Source organism: Gymnogyps californianus, chromosome 2 (assembly GCF_018139145.2).
Source record: "Gymnogyps californianus isolate 813 chromosome 2, ASM1813914v2, whole genome shotgun sequence".
NCBI lineage: Eukaryota > Metazoa > Chordata > Aves > Accipitriformes > Cathartidae > Gymnogyps > Gymnogyps californianus.
In genome coordinates this window covers 132,691,565-132,705,581 of record NC_059472.1, presented here as the reverse complement: position 1 = coordinate 132,705,581, position 14,017 = coordinate 132,691,565, and the positions used below count along the sequence as shown (strand labels likewise).

Sequence of the window (14,017 nt, the reverse complement as noted above, 5' to 3'; positions counted from 1 at the left end):
CATACAACTTCTATGTCAAACAGACAAGATTGCTGATCCCTTTCTTTGCCTTTCACTCCAATTCATACTTGGTGTGAAGTAAAATATTATTTTAAAAAACTGACTTATCCACTTACTGTCTGCCAGAGAAACCTTTGTCGCTTGCCTTATGTCCATAGCACCTCTCAATGCTGACAATGCCATTACTCTAATTAAAAAAAAAATAATAAAAATATATATATATATACTATCCACATTATAAGCCACAATTCCAAACTTGGAAGACTAAAACTTGTCTATTAAACTGAGGTGCTGCTCATTACATTTATCACTGTAAGGCATATATCTTTTTGTTGAAGTATTATGCTCACAGAAGGATGCAGCTGATTTTTCATGAAAGAATACTTAGCAAAGGCCAGGAGCTGGTTCTGGCCTTGCAAAATGCTTAAGATAAACTCTAAAACCAAGAATACTATATAAACCTCGAGCTCATTCTCAGAAATTCTAGAACCAAACTCTCTCAAATGCACTGACATTTAACACAGGCTTCTAACAGCAAGTGTGAAAAAGCACTGAGTAAGGGAGTAAAAAAAAATCCAAAGCTAATGTTTAAAATAAAACCAATTTATTTAATTTCTAGCCCAACAGTAGATGTCACAAAGTAGAGTTTATATCCTGTGTTTCGATGGTTGTTTTCAGCTAAGTTAGATATAATATGGTGATTTCTTTTGAGAAAAGCATGAATCACTATAATTTTCTTGGGTTTGGATGACGGTTTTAACTCCTTCCAAAATAGCCTGAAATGACCAGCCTTTTTACTAATGCTTTCTAATGGTTCTTTTCTTGCTAATTAATTCATGCATCTAAATCATTCAAAAATAGATAAGCCACTAATCACTCACAGACTTGATAACATATCCTAAGTAGACAGCAATGCATAGAGGATGCAATAAGGCTGCCAAAAAGAAAGGAAAAAGGAGTTAGAAGGAAAAATAAAGCTCACTCCAGGAGCTCCAATAGCAGGAGATTTGATTCTGCATTTATTATGTAGGATAAAATGCTCACTGATGTCAACGAATAGTCTACTATAGAAATGAGAAAAATTGAGCTGCTTCTATACAGGATGCTTTCTTCTAACGTTACATGCACAGGAGTAAATTAAAGGCTCCATTTTTTTTCTTGCTTTGGTACAAGGTTTGTTGTCCATGTTTAGGAAAAGTAAAAAAAGAAAAGAATAAGGGAGGTGGGAAAGAGTGGGTTAACAATTAACCAGCTGTTGTCAGCAATAATTCACTCAAAAGTGGAGGTTATAGCACACAAGAAATAAAGAAATTTTATTGCAAGATTACAACAAGGAAAAGAAGAAAAGTGCTTTCTTGCATGCCTGTGTAAAGAACAATACTATAAAATGATAAATTTAATTAAATTTTCATGTATTGAAGAAAACCAAAGTGTCACAAACAATAAAAATCACAGAAAAATATACAATGCCAATCACCACATTATGAAGTAACATTTTATATTTCTCCCATTTTATGATTTTAAATAATCACATATTAAGTTACTCTTATTTTGTTCCAGATGGAATCATGTACCTGCTTCTTAACTAGCTACACGCTCTAAAAATTTATTTCAGTATGAATGTTGGGAGTTTCCTCTCTGCTTTCTTTAGATAATACAATCGTGCCCAACTTTAGGAGGGAGGTAAGTTAGTTATACCAAGGGCAATCTCAACATTTATTCAAGTTATGGAATGAAAAATGCATCATTACCATGGCAACTGATAAATCACATGGTATCTGCAATGAGATGCAAGGCATCTTGAGTAAACACTCATCCGTGTGCTTGTGTGTCCTCCTCCGCACAGAATGGTTCCTTTGTGGAGGAACATGCACAATTTCACTCTCTTCTATAAAAAGTTGATAGAAATAATCCAAAATGTTATTTTTGCATGGGGTAATTTAACCAGATCTATCATTAGAATAGGAACAAATATTGAAAAAAAGATTAAACATTGAACGTTTTGCTAGGATTTGCCTCAATCAAGACCATGAAACCTTACAAACGACAGAGTGTACCTCTCAAACTCACTTTGTACCTTGGCATCAGAAGACCGTTCACAACAGCACTAGAAAAAAGGTCTTCCTAACAGTGTGAAGAGCTGCCAGACGTGCAGGAGCACGTCACACTGGGGCAGCTGGAGCTCTTACCGCCTCCAGCCATCTGCCCCACCCTTCTGATGGATGTTGCCGCCCCCAAAACAAGGACATCTGATCTGCCCTTGAATCAGCCCCAAACCACGCTGCTGCATGTCTTGCTGGGCTTAGATATTATCAGCAGCTAACGTACAACCTCTCCCTGAGAGGGCCTCCCCTCCTCCCCGCTCTTAATGAAGACAACTCTCTCCAGAACAACCACCTCAAACCATTTTGCTCTACTGCCAGTCCCATCCATAAAGCATCAAATATCCATCAGTTGCTGGGCTTTCACTGTCCTTCCCTGCTGCCCTCTTCTAGCTCTTCTTCTCCGGTCACTATCATGCCCACATAAGGCTCCCTTCCCCATCCTTTTCATTCACCATGAGGAGGAGCATCAACACCAGATTCTCGAGTAAGTAATCTCCCTTGGATCACTCCCTTTCTCCTCTCTCAAAATATCTCCTCCTTCTTGACCTCCTGAGCAACCTGCAGCGATGTTACCTATAGGAAGAGACAGAGAGCAACACTGCAATGCCACTTGCCAGCTTCTGATATCACACTGTATGCACAGTGGTTTCTTCAGCAGCAAGAGCTCCACTCGGGGATGCAAATGTCCACTGACACGTATCTTCTCCTGATCCCATTCTCTTCCTCTCACCTCATCCCATCACCATCAGACAGCATAGCACAGACCACCCAGACCCTGCCAACACCTATGATGTCACCCAAGAAAAACCGAAACTCTCGTGTATCTCTGATCCCAACCTGCCTTCCCCCATTTCTGGCTTCAATTCCTTCCTGACCTTCATAGCTTTATACAAGTTATATAGCTTTATACAGGTTTATACTCTTTTCGTGTATAAGCTTCAGATCTCATCTAACCAACTTCTTCCTCCTTGCTCAGGAAATTATTTTTATGTCATATGTCTCAGAAAGTCACCCTATCTCATAAGTCCTTCCAGTAATGACTTCTTAAACCTGTTTACTTTGTCATTGCTGGGCTCTTCCTTCCCACCCGGTTGGTCATTTCCTATTTGACCTGAACTTTGACAGGTAAGGAGATGCCGTGGGTGAAGAAGAGACATGCTCTGGTATTCATCAGCTGTCACAGAGCATTTGAGTAAAGGAAAGATAAAATGAGATGTGTGAACAAATGGCCAGGTCTTAACTCCCTAATAGAACCCTGTGGAGAGGGTTACAATATCCAAGTACTCCAGGGAAATAACTGATGATCCTTTCTTCAGTTCAGTCATGTTTCAAGAAGCAATTGCCTGAGTTACTAAGTGCTTGAGACTGCCTCAGTAATTGCAATGATTTATTTTATGCATCATCATAACCACAGCACTAGGTCAGGAGGACTTGTGCCTTATGGATGCCTTGAATTTTAACACAGATATTGGAGGATTAGGAGACTGCAATCAGAAACAGAGAGACCACAATGATTTGACTGGGGGGGGGAGCCAATATCTTTAAAATCCTAGGTATCTAAAACATTAGGTTATGTCAGATTTTTAATAAAATGAATGATATTTTCAGGTGATCCTAAGCAGAAGTTGCTTACATTTTCCTCTGCTCCCTTACAATGCAACTGATCACAATCTAATCTTTTAGATCAGACTGAATTTTTTTCCCAGTCTAAGTAATGAATGTGCAGTTAACAGTGTAACTCCCCACTCAGTAAAGACAAAAACCCCTGTTGTCTCTGTCTTATACCTCTATCTATTCCAGAGGAAACTCTCCCTGTGCAAAGCGTGTTTCTTCATCTGCCCTTAGTTTGTACTGGTGCAGTGGCTGCCTGTTAATAACCAGCAAAGAGGGAGATGAGAACTTAGGCTCATGACCATTTATTTGCTATAAGAGATATAACCTTTACACATAGCTACTCACCTGACCTACCAAATGTGCCAAAGGATATTTTGTGAGGACACACAACCACAATGCAGGAGGATATGTTTGCACAGCAACAAAAGGGTTTGATTAGCAGCTTCTCAGGCATCCTTATCCTCCTGACATGATTTAAACCCCGTTCCCCAGTCACCTTTCCTTTTAGCTATGTGAGGCTTCACTGGCACAGAAGGACATTTTTAGGATAATGATAATTTAAAGTGCTGTCGTCACCAGAACTTTCAGGCTATTTGAAGATCTTGAAGACAATTCACCTCCACCCCCATAAACTCCAAACTGTTCCCCCATGATAACTGAAATAAAAGCATTGCTAACCTTTAGTACTGTTTTTTTCCAATTACTGTGTTTCAAGGTTAGCAATGTGGAAAATACTAAACTAACTCAGTTTTCAAGGTCAAAATAAAAAACGCAGCAATGATAGTCCACAGTAACTTTCATTCATTTGGTATTCAGGATGCATTATTTCTGAATATCAAATCACAAAATCATTGCCAATTCATCAGATTTTAAACTTTAGCTCATTAAAAATTAGACTGTGCTAAAAATAAAATGCAGGTTTTTATTTGATCTGATTAAGATGTTTCTGTACAGCATGATCTAAGCCTCTAATTATCTATATCTCTACATTATCTCAATTGCTATTTCAATATACGCAAATTCATAACAATGCATTTTAATGGAAAGTATTCATATACTAAAAAGTGGTAAAGCAATAGAAATCAAAAAGCTGAATGTCAAGATGCTAAAAATGAAAACGTTTCTCTACATTGTGTGTGCCAGGAAAGCAAGAACTCACACGACATTTGGCAGTGATTTCCCATGATGAAGCAACTCTTCGGGGCTTTCATTTTCGTAAAAGCCCTAGTCTATTTAGAGCTAGCTCCTAGCTCCTTGCCCTTAACAATGCAATACAGATAAAGTTCATTAAATATATTGTCTAAGGTATGAAAGCAAAGAAGTTTTGCTGTAGCAAGCACTTAACGTGTGCATGGCAAATCAGAAGGAAAAAAAAAAGTAAAAAGGATTGGAACAAATTATTTGTTATAAAAGCAAAAGTCTACAGGTATATTGATATTACATGTTGTGCTGCATTAGCAAAATTGCCCAAATGAAGAATCCCCAGAATGGGAAGTATTATTAGATCTTAATCAATAGGATTTTTTTCAAGCAGGCTGGGCACCCAACCATTTGATGCAGATCTTTTCTGTGCACGAGAGCACTGGAATACCGGAAACCACAGCATTAATGAATTACAAGGAAAATTGCAAATGCCTATGAGATTATAGTTAATTTTCACATTACAATGGTCAAGCAACTTTTACAGCTTGTTGATATTTCTGCTGCAATGCTAAACCTTTATTTCTTCTTACAGCAGGTAAGACATGAATTTCTACCATGATTAAATGAGTAAATTGGTGATTTTTTTACTGTTTCTATTCTTGGGGGATCCTTAATACATATTGAACATCACACAAAGTAAAAACTAATAACATTTTAAAACAACAGGTATATGCATGATTTACTGTATAGCTTTTGTCTAATACAAATATTTACTATTTACATGTCACTGCAATGAAAACAGTATATGTCAATTGATTAACCAGTAAATATTAGACAGAGTTTAAGTGCATTGCTACAGCAGCCGAAAAGGAAAATGTTGTAGTGGAATTGTAGTCTTTTTCCCTACATAGTACAAAACTAAGTTTTGCACAAGGGAAGAAATAGTCATATCTGTACATATATGTATGTGTCTGTGTAACAGTTCAGGGTGGGAGAGTGAGAACAGATGAATTACAGGGAGAAATACGGCCACCCAGTGCAAGAACAGAGCAACTCTGTTATACGGATGGCTGCAAATCCCATACAAATTAGCACAGATAACCACAGCTCTGTTGTAAAATTGGAGCACGTTCCTTCAGTTCCTGCATAGGTTCCTACAACGAAATGTCTAAAATGAAATGAGAGGCAAATTTTTGGGGGTCTCCTGAAATGAAGCCTATAGCTGCTCCTCTCAAAAAAAAGAGAATTAATGAGGGCCACCTTTAAGAAAGTACCTGATTTGGGGGTCCCACATTAAAAATCTGTCACCTCAAGCAATCTGTTCAGACTTTAAAAGGGAAGCTGCTTCAACCGATCTATAGCATCCTTCAGCCAGCCAGTGCACCCTAACTACTCAAACACCACATCAGTGTGGGAGAACATCCTGAGAGCCTATGTTCACAATGCTCCTGAAAGCAGAGAAGCAGCACTTCCATGTACAAATGAGGACCTGAGACACAGAGATGTTTGGTCATTAGCCCAAGGTCTCAGAGGAAGCCTGCGCAGGAGGGAGAGCTCCCAAGTCCCCATCTGACACCCCGACTCCACCACCCACTCTTCCTCTTCAGGGAGGCAGCTATGTTAATGTGTACCTACAAAGAGTTACCTAAAAGTGCACTGGCTTTGGCTGGGATAGAGTTAATTTTCTTCATAGTAGCTAGTATGGGGCTATGTTTTGGATTTGTGCTGAAAACAGTGTTGACAACACAGGGATGTTTTAGTTACTGCTGAGCAGTGCTTACAAGAGTCAAGGCCTTTTCTGCTTCTCACACCACCCCACCAGCAAGTAGGCTGGGGGTGCACAAGAAGGTGGGAGGGGACACAGCCAGGACAGCTGACCCCAACTGACCAAAGGGGTATTCCATACCATATGACGTCATGCTCAGCATATAAAGCTGGGGGAAGAAGAAGGGAGGGGGGGACGTTTGGAGTGATGGCGTTTGTCTTCCCAAGTAACCATTACGCGTGATGGAGCCCTGCTTTCCTGGAGATGGCTGAACACCTGCCTGCCGATGGGAAGTAGTGAATGAATTCCTTGTTTTGTTTTGCTTGTGTGCATGGCTTTTGCTTTACTTATTAAACTGTCTTTATCTCAACCCACGAGTTTTCTCACTTTTACTCTTCTGATTCTCTCCCTCATCCCACCGGGGGGAGTGAGCGAGCGGCTGTGTGGTGCTTAGTTGCCAGCTGGGGTTAAACCACAACAGTCCTTTTTGGCGCCCAGCGTGGGGCATGACAGGTTGAGATAACGACAAATCTGACTGGAATGCATTAGAACAAATTTGTTATAAACATTCATTATATTAGTTCAATAGTTGCTGGTCACAATGTTGATGTATTCGCTCTCAAAGTTGGTGCACTTGTTCTTAAAGGTGCGTTATGTAATACCTTACTTGCAGTATATGCTCCCTGTTGTGCTGTTTATCACCTGTGGGAACTCACTGGGCATCGGTTGGCAAGTGGTAAGCAATTGCATTGTGCATCACTTGTTTTGTGTATTCTAATTCTTTTAGTATTATTATTGTCATTATTATTGTTATCATTATTTTTCCTTCCTTTCTGTCCTATTAAACTGTCTTTATCTCAACCCACGAGGGGTTTTTTTTGTCAATTCTCTCCCCCATCCCACTGGGTGGGGGGAGTGAGTGAGTGGCTGTATGGCACTTAGTTGCCGGCTGGGGTTAAACCATGACAAAAAGATAACCCAGTGAAGAGCCAGCCTGCATCTATCGCTTTTTCCGTCAGCAGGCACTGATGGAGAGCAGGGGAAAGGTGACATTCACAGCCCTGATGTCCCCGAGGCAGGGGCACAGAAGTTTGTACAGGTCTCAAATGTGATGCCTGAGATTCAGGTTTTGATCTGAAGAACTGAAAAGGAGATTGAAACTTTTCAGAAACTGCTAGATGAAAACCTGATGCAATCTGAAGAGAGGAGGAGGAGAGGAGTGTCAGAACAGATGGGTCACCAGGAGAAAGCAGCTTCTTTATGTTACCAACTGAGACTGTGTGTAAATGACTGGTTATTTCTACAATGCGAAAAAAGGTTCCGTAAGTAGTCCTTGTAAGCGATCAGCTTGGCTTTTAGCAAGGTTTACAATCTGTTTAATGAATAAATATGTACAGCTCATGCACACATAGGCACGTATCTCTACAGAAGGAGAACTGGGGGACCACGAGCACCCCAAGTTCCTTGGTGGAGGAGGAAACTGCCATATCCTTGGTGAAATCCTGAGAAAGGCTCCAGATGCAGGATGCCATCACCTGCAATGTGCACGATTTGATGGGTTCCCAGTAGGGCACTGCTCAAACTCCTCTGGGAAAATCTTGCGATGCCAATGATAAATCAGGTAGGACAATACTCCACCCAGGCTTAATTTACTTCTTCTGCCTCTGCAGGGAATAGGAGTAAAGAACTCACTGCAAAGGGAGTTTTGTTTAGAAGCCACATGCTTCTTTTACACAAGTTCATCAAATCTAGGAAACCAAAAAGAAATCATTATAGCCCAATGATTAGCTCGCTATAGGTACTGTGTACAGACTGACAGATTATTTAGACAGACTGAATCCATGTGTTGATTCCACTGAAAAGATTCAGGTTTCACACATGAGGAGACAAAGCCCGAGTGCTGGTACACTTTCCAGCCATGTACCATCCACACAAGGAAATCCAGGCCTGAATGTGTCTGGTTTTTAGCTTGAAACCTGAACAACCAGGCTTTCATGTGAGAACTGAAATTCTGGCCTCTTCACTCCAGCCAGCTCTGATTAGTGTCTTCTCCCCTGGCCCTGACCACATCAATGCTCTCTATTAACCTGCTAAATATGGCCAAACAGCATATTTTGCAAACACTAAATTGATGTAACTGCTGTAGTTGTATCCACATATATGTTTTAAAGGTTCCTGTGGTGAATAATCCCCTACTTGCAATATTGAAAGTATTTGGCAAGAAGGCCAAAACTGATACTGTATTCATTTGATAAATATTAGTGCCTCTAAAAAGGGAAGAGACACTGTGATATTGCAACCAAACCAAAAAGGTGATGCATATTCTCATTCTGTGCTTGTCTCCTACTCTACCAAAAGAGCAGGTTCTCCTCTGTTCCTCCCAGCACTGGGCTAAGTAGAAATGCTGCTCCTGATAGAGCACGCACAGGTCTACTCCCCTCACCTCCCAGAGAAAATGGAGATGAATTAAGGGACAGTGCTCTCAGTCCAGCCACTCCAGGTGAGACAGCAGTGTCAGCCAGGCTGGCAGGAGACAGAGCTGATGCACAGCACAGCCAACAAGGGATGTGAGCTGTATTCCTCTCCCTTGATCAAGAAGGGCTGTGTAGTTCAGCATCACCCCCTGTTCAGGGCTTACCCGAGTTCAGAGCTTGGAAATCCATCTAAGGTTTGATCTCCAGCAAGCTGTTAAAGGAAATACCAGCTGTTATTCATGCTCTTCCTGAGTTAGGTCATACTATTATTTTCCAAGTCACCAAATGAGGCTAAAGTACTTTTTCCTGCAACCAGCAACTGCTGCTGCTCCCACACGTCAGAGCCTTCCCCGCTCGGATGCACACGTTCCAGCCAGTGACAAAAAAAGCTGGGAACTGCCTGCCACATGGTATCAGAAAATATATTCAAGGAAGGCCGCAAGGTCATTGCTAATTTCAAACCCTGTTTCATGTTTCCACATGAAACATCTAATTAAAACTTTTCACTGGGTAGTTAAAATGAAATCCATGCATATGCACTTGAGACCTCATTTTCATGTGCTGTGAATTAGAATATAGGAGATGCTGCACACAGCGGTAGGAACACTAATCGAGGAAGGAGAGGGGAATACCTGCTTTGATTTAGAGGAAGACAGCAAAAATATCACTAATCGCCTGGGTTTTCATTCCTTTGCTCTTTGAGCGGCCACATACAATGAGAAAAAATGAATGCAAGTGGTATATTAACTACTACCAAATCAGCATTCTCCACAGGTGACCGTGTGTCAAGCACACCTTGCAAAATGCCACCACCGTCCAAGGCTATAGCGCGACGAAAGCATTAGACCCTAAGGGCTATACCTTGCTCTCACCAAAAAGTACCTATTAACATCAGCAGGAGCTGAATTAAGCTTTAAAATGCAGGCACAGTGAGTGACAGAATGGCCATAGCAAAAGGACATTTGGAGATTTAAGGGATGTCTCATGATTAAAATAAATAAATCCTGGGAAAAAAGAAGCCTGCAAAAAAACATAAGGTCAAGTTGTTCTTCCTTTCTTGTTGTGGAGGAGGCTTCAGCAATGTAGGCAGAGATAGATACTTTACAGCTGCCCCTTTTCCAAAAAGCCCTCAGTGCAAACAGACTGACTCTGGTACAGGGGAGGCAGCTGAATGAAAGGGAAAGGCTGAGTCTTCATACCAGCATGCTCCAGGTGGTCTCCAGAGCCTGCCTGCAGGAACAAATGCTGACAAATGCTGGTGGCATTTATTCCAGTGAGGTCCTGACACAGGCTGTCAGATCTCTGAAGAAAGCTAGGTTGCTCTGGCAGTTGGGGAGGGTTGTCATGCCAGCCCAGCAGCACCTGAAATCAAAGGAGGCCTCACTGACTCCAGAGCATCCTGCCACTGGAACCATGCTGACCTTAGCATAGAGTGCAGATCTTACTACAGAATTGGCTCTGGTGCAGTTTCTACTCCAAACAGGAGCAAAGCTTGACATGTAGAAACATGTTCACCTGTTTAATGACACTAGCCACGTATCTTCTGCGTTACTGGCCCAAATCTCCACTTCAATGAAACTGAAGATTCTTCCAGAACTTATTTGGGAGGATAGGAGAAAAAAAAATAAATAAAAAAAGGAGCCCTGAAGCACCGAATCCTTTTTACCTGACTCTGATCTCTGGGCAGGCTACCAAATCTCAGACAACTTCCAAAGAGGATGATGCGGTGGACAGCCATCAGCTTCTGGCTTATTAACAAAGTTTTCCAGTTATCTGGAAATAGCTGTTTCTTCTCGGCCAGGTCCACACTGTGAACCAAAGCCAGATGTCCTTGATTGGTTTCAATTCCAAGAGGAAAGTCTAGTAAAATAATGAATGACTTAAAAGATCTGCACCACTGAAAGGTGAAAGACAAAATTACTTCTCCTGAATTTCAGACACTGCTTGGAATTTCTGACTAAAGTTTGCATGGTATCTATTCAAAGCATTATCAACTTCTCTTTTTAATCTTCGCAAATTTAGATAACAAATTCCCTAACTTGGCAGAGAGATCCAGGCACTTTTGTTATTCAGAGTTCCCAGGACAACCGTAGAAATAACTGTACAGAAGTAGATGACAGGATACATCCACTGTATTATCAGCATAACTGGGAGTTTATCGATGTCATAAATCAGAAAAATGGAGAAAAGAACATTCAGAACATCATCAAATGTATTGATCATACAAAGAGAGGGACAGAACAGTAAATTTAAAACTGGAAAACATTAGAGCAGGTGCTTTGAATTCATAAACTGGTAACTTCTACATCTATAAAGGGAGAAAATGATAGATTAATTTTATGTGAGTCTTTGGACAGTCTAGAAACATAAGCAGGTAAGTGGTTCAGAATCTGGAGAGAAAAACAGAAGCAGAAGACAGTGACAACCTGCAGATGAAAGCTTTATGAGAGTTCCTCTGCTTTTTCACATTGATATACGGAGCAGAAGGCAGAATCATGGAACCATGTTTTCAGTGTTGGTACTACCAGGAACTGTGTAGCCCCACTGCCCACGAAAAAAACCACTCCTGTCCTCTCCCTACTCCTGGATGCTGACCCCCACTCATCGTTCACCCCCTTCTTTGTCCATGTAAGCCTTCATGAAGCCACATGGTGCAACACAGGATCTAGATTAAAATTATGCCAACCAAAAAAACGCAAGGACATTTAATTTGACCCAGCTCAGTTTCTGGATTTGGTAAATCACAAGGCTTTGGGGAAGGCTGTGTTTCACTGTCAGCCGCAGAATAGCTCTCGCCAGCAAGGGTCATCCCTGACACCATGTCTCATTCCCACCTCATACCCATATACACGTACCATGAGGGAAACTGATCCAGTTGGAAAATAACCCCACAAGAAAGGTGTATTTATGTTATTTTTCAGCTGGATTATTCCCTGTGTGTCTTCACAAAGCAGCACAACACGGGGCAGCCCAGAGCTGGGAACAAGCAGTTGGAGCAGGGACGCTGCCGATGGCACAGCTGCGGAAGCGATGCCCGAGGACCCAGAGACTGCGAAGTGACTGCAACTGCCTGGCATTGCCTCAGCTATGCTCAGGTTTTTAAAAAATATCCCCCTGGCCCTCAGCAGTTCAAAGTCCAACCCACTTCCAGCTTGCTGGGATCCCCAAACCACCTCTCAAGGATCTCAAAGCAATTCATCAACATTCATTAACCACTGCAGGTTTTATAGCACCCCTTCAAGGTCCTACATGTTTAAAACCCCATTCTATATCTGGGTAAACAAAGGTGCAGAGAAGTGACATGATTTGAAGAAGATTACATATTAAATAACTGATGGAGTCAAAAATAAAAATTCAGTGTTCTGGCTCCCAGGTTTTAGCCTGCTAAATACCACATGCCCTTTTTACCCCTTTCAGCCCAGTAGCCAAGGTATTGTCCCATACAAGAATGAGTCACCGTTCCACACCAAAGCAAGCCCAGCATACAAAATGTGTACGTGGAATTTCCTTCTATACAAAGTAGTTTAATGTTACAGAATAAATCAAAGAGGAGCAAATTAGGCTTTCTTTTCTTTTAAACACTAGGCCGAGCATCTGGAGGAAAGAAAGTGTTATGGGAATACATAACTTGAGTCAAAGGAAAAGAGTGAGCTTCCCACTCGACATGTTCCTATACTGTGCTTACAGCACATCATGTGAGCACAAGCATGACTCCTCTCAAGTGCTTTATTTTTATAGGAAGAAGGACCATATCATCTCACCGCTATTTTGCACTCCTGGCAAGAGGGCATTCTCCTCCAAAACTTTGGCCACATTAAGCAGATTCAACAAAAGGAACAGTAAGTTCTCTTAAAAGTATATAGTAAAAAAAATACTTTTCTTATTATTTCAATAAAAGTGTTGCAAAAGACTGAAACAAAGCTTCTCCTAGCAGCCAGATGATCCCAGTCCTACATCTGAGCTGGAGGATCCTTATCTCTGGCAAACTTTTTCTATTTCAAAAAGATGCCTGTGCCTGTTCTGCACTGAAAAAAAATCCTAGGGCCTGCAGAAGTCTTTTCTTCTCAGAAGATAAAGAGGTTGGCTTATGAAGAACAGGTGATCACCTGGGGCTATGCATTCATTCCAGCAGATGAAAGATAGACCGTCTGGAACAGGACACTCTTCAGAACATGACAGAACTAGATTCAAGTCTCTGTTCCTCCTGATTCAGACCAGAGACTTGAACTTCAGGTTACCTCCACAGCAAGCATGTACCTACCTCTTATTTACTTACTCTTACTCAACACGGAGCTGTAAACTGACAACCTTATTGATAGACTCATTTTTTTCTTGGCTTGTAGTTGAAGCCTAAGTCAAAATTACAAACTATCGTCTTACCCTGGTACAGCTCTCTCTGCTAACACTGGCAGATCTAAGACGTACGAAGAGAAACAGCAAACTCCTGGGCTGACGTGCTAAATTCGTTCTGTTTCAATGACTTCAGACATCTATACCATCTCATGGCTATTCAAGCCATGAAAGTTTCTGCAAAAACTTTCACTATGCTATAGTTGTTACGTCTATTTGATCCACAGTTCTGCAAGAGATGCAAAATAGCCTCCAAAAGCCAAAAGCAGTAAATCTGCACTCAAGCTGCCCAATAGATCTGACCCAGCCAGAGCAGATACAACAAAAGCAGCAATGACTTTTTAAAAAAGTAAAGCACAGATTTCAGTCACTGACTGCATTCAGACATCACTCGACATCATCATTTTAAATAATATTTTTCCATCGGAGTGCTGATTACTGACCATCAATTCAACAGTACATCAGCGCAACACCACGGCTTTGTCAAGCTAACAAAAACTGCAGCTCTGGACACATCCTGGCGTTCATTCTTGTCTCCTTGCAGGTGTCCAGCTGGACAGGCAGGT

At 41.3% G+C, this 14,017-nt stretch overlaps 1 protein-coding gene across 1 annotated transcript in view; it reads right to left on the bottom strand.

The window, feature by feature from the left end:
• RAPGEF5 (Rap guanine nucleotide exchange factor 5) overlaps window positions 1-14,017 on the bottom strand; it is a 164,994-nt gene that overhangs the window by 75,722 nt on the left and 75,255 nt on the right. The window lies entirely within an intron of this gene.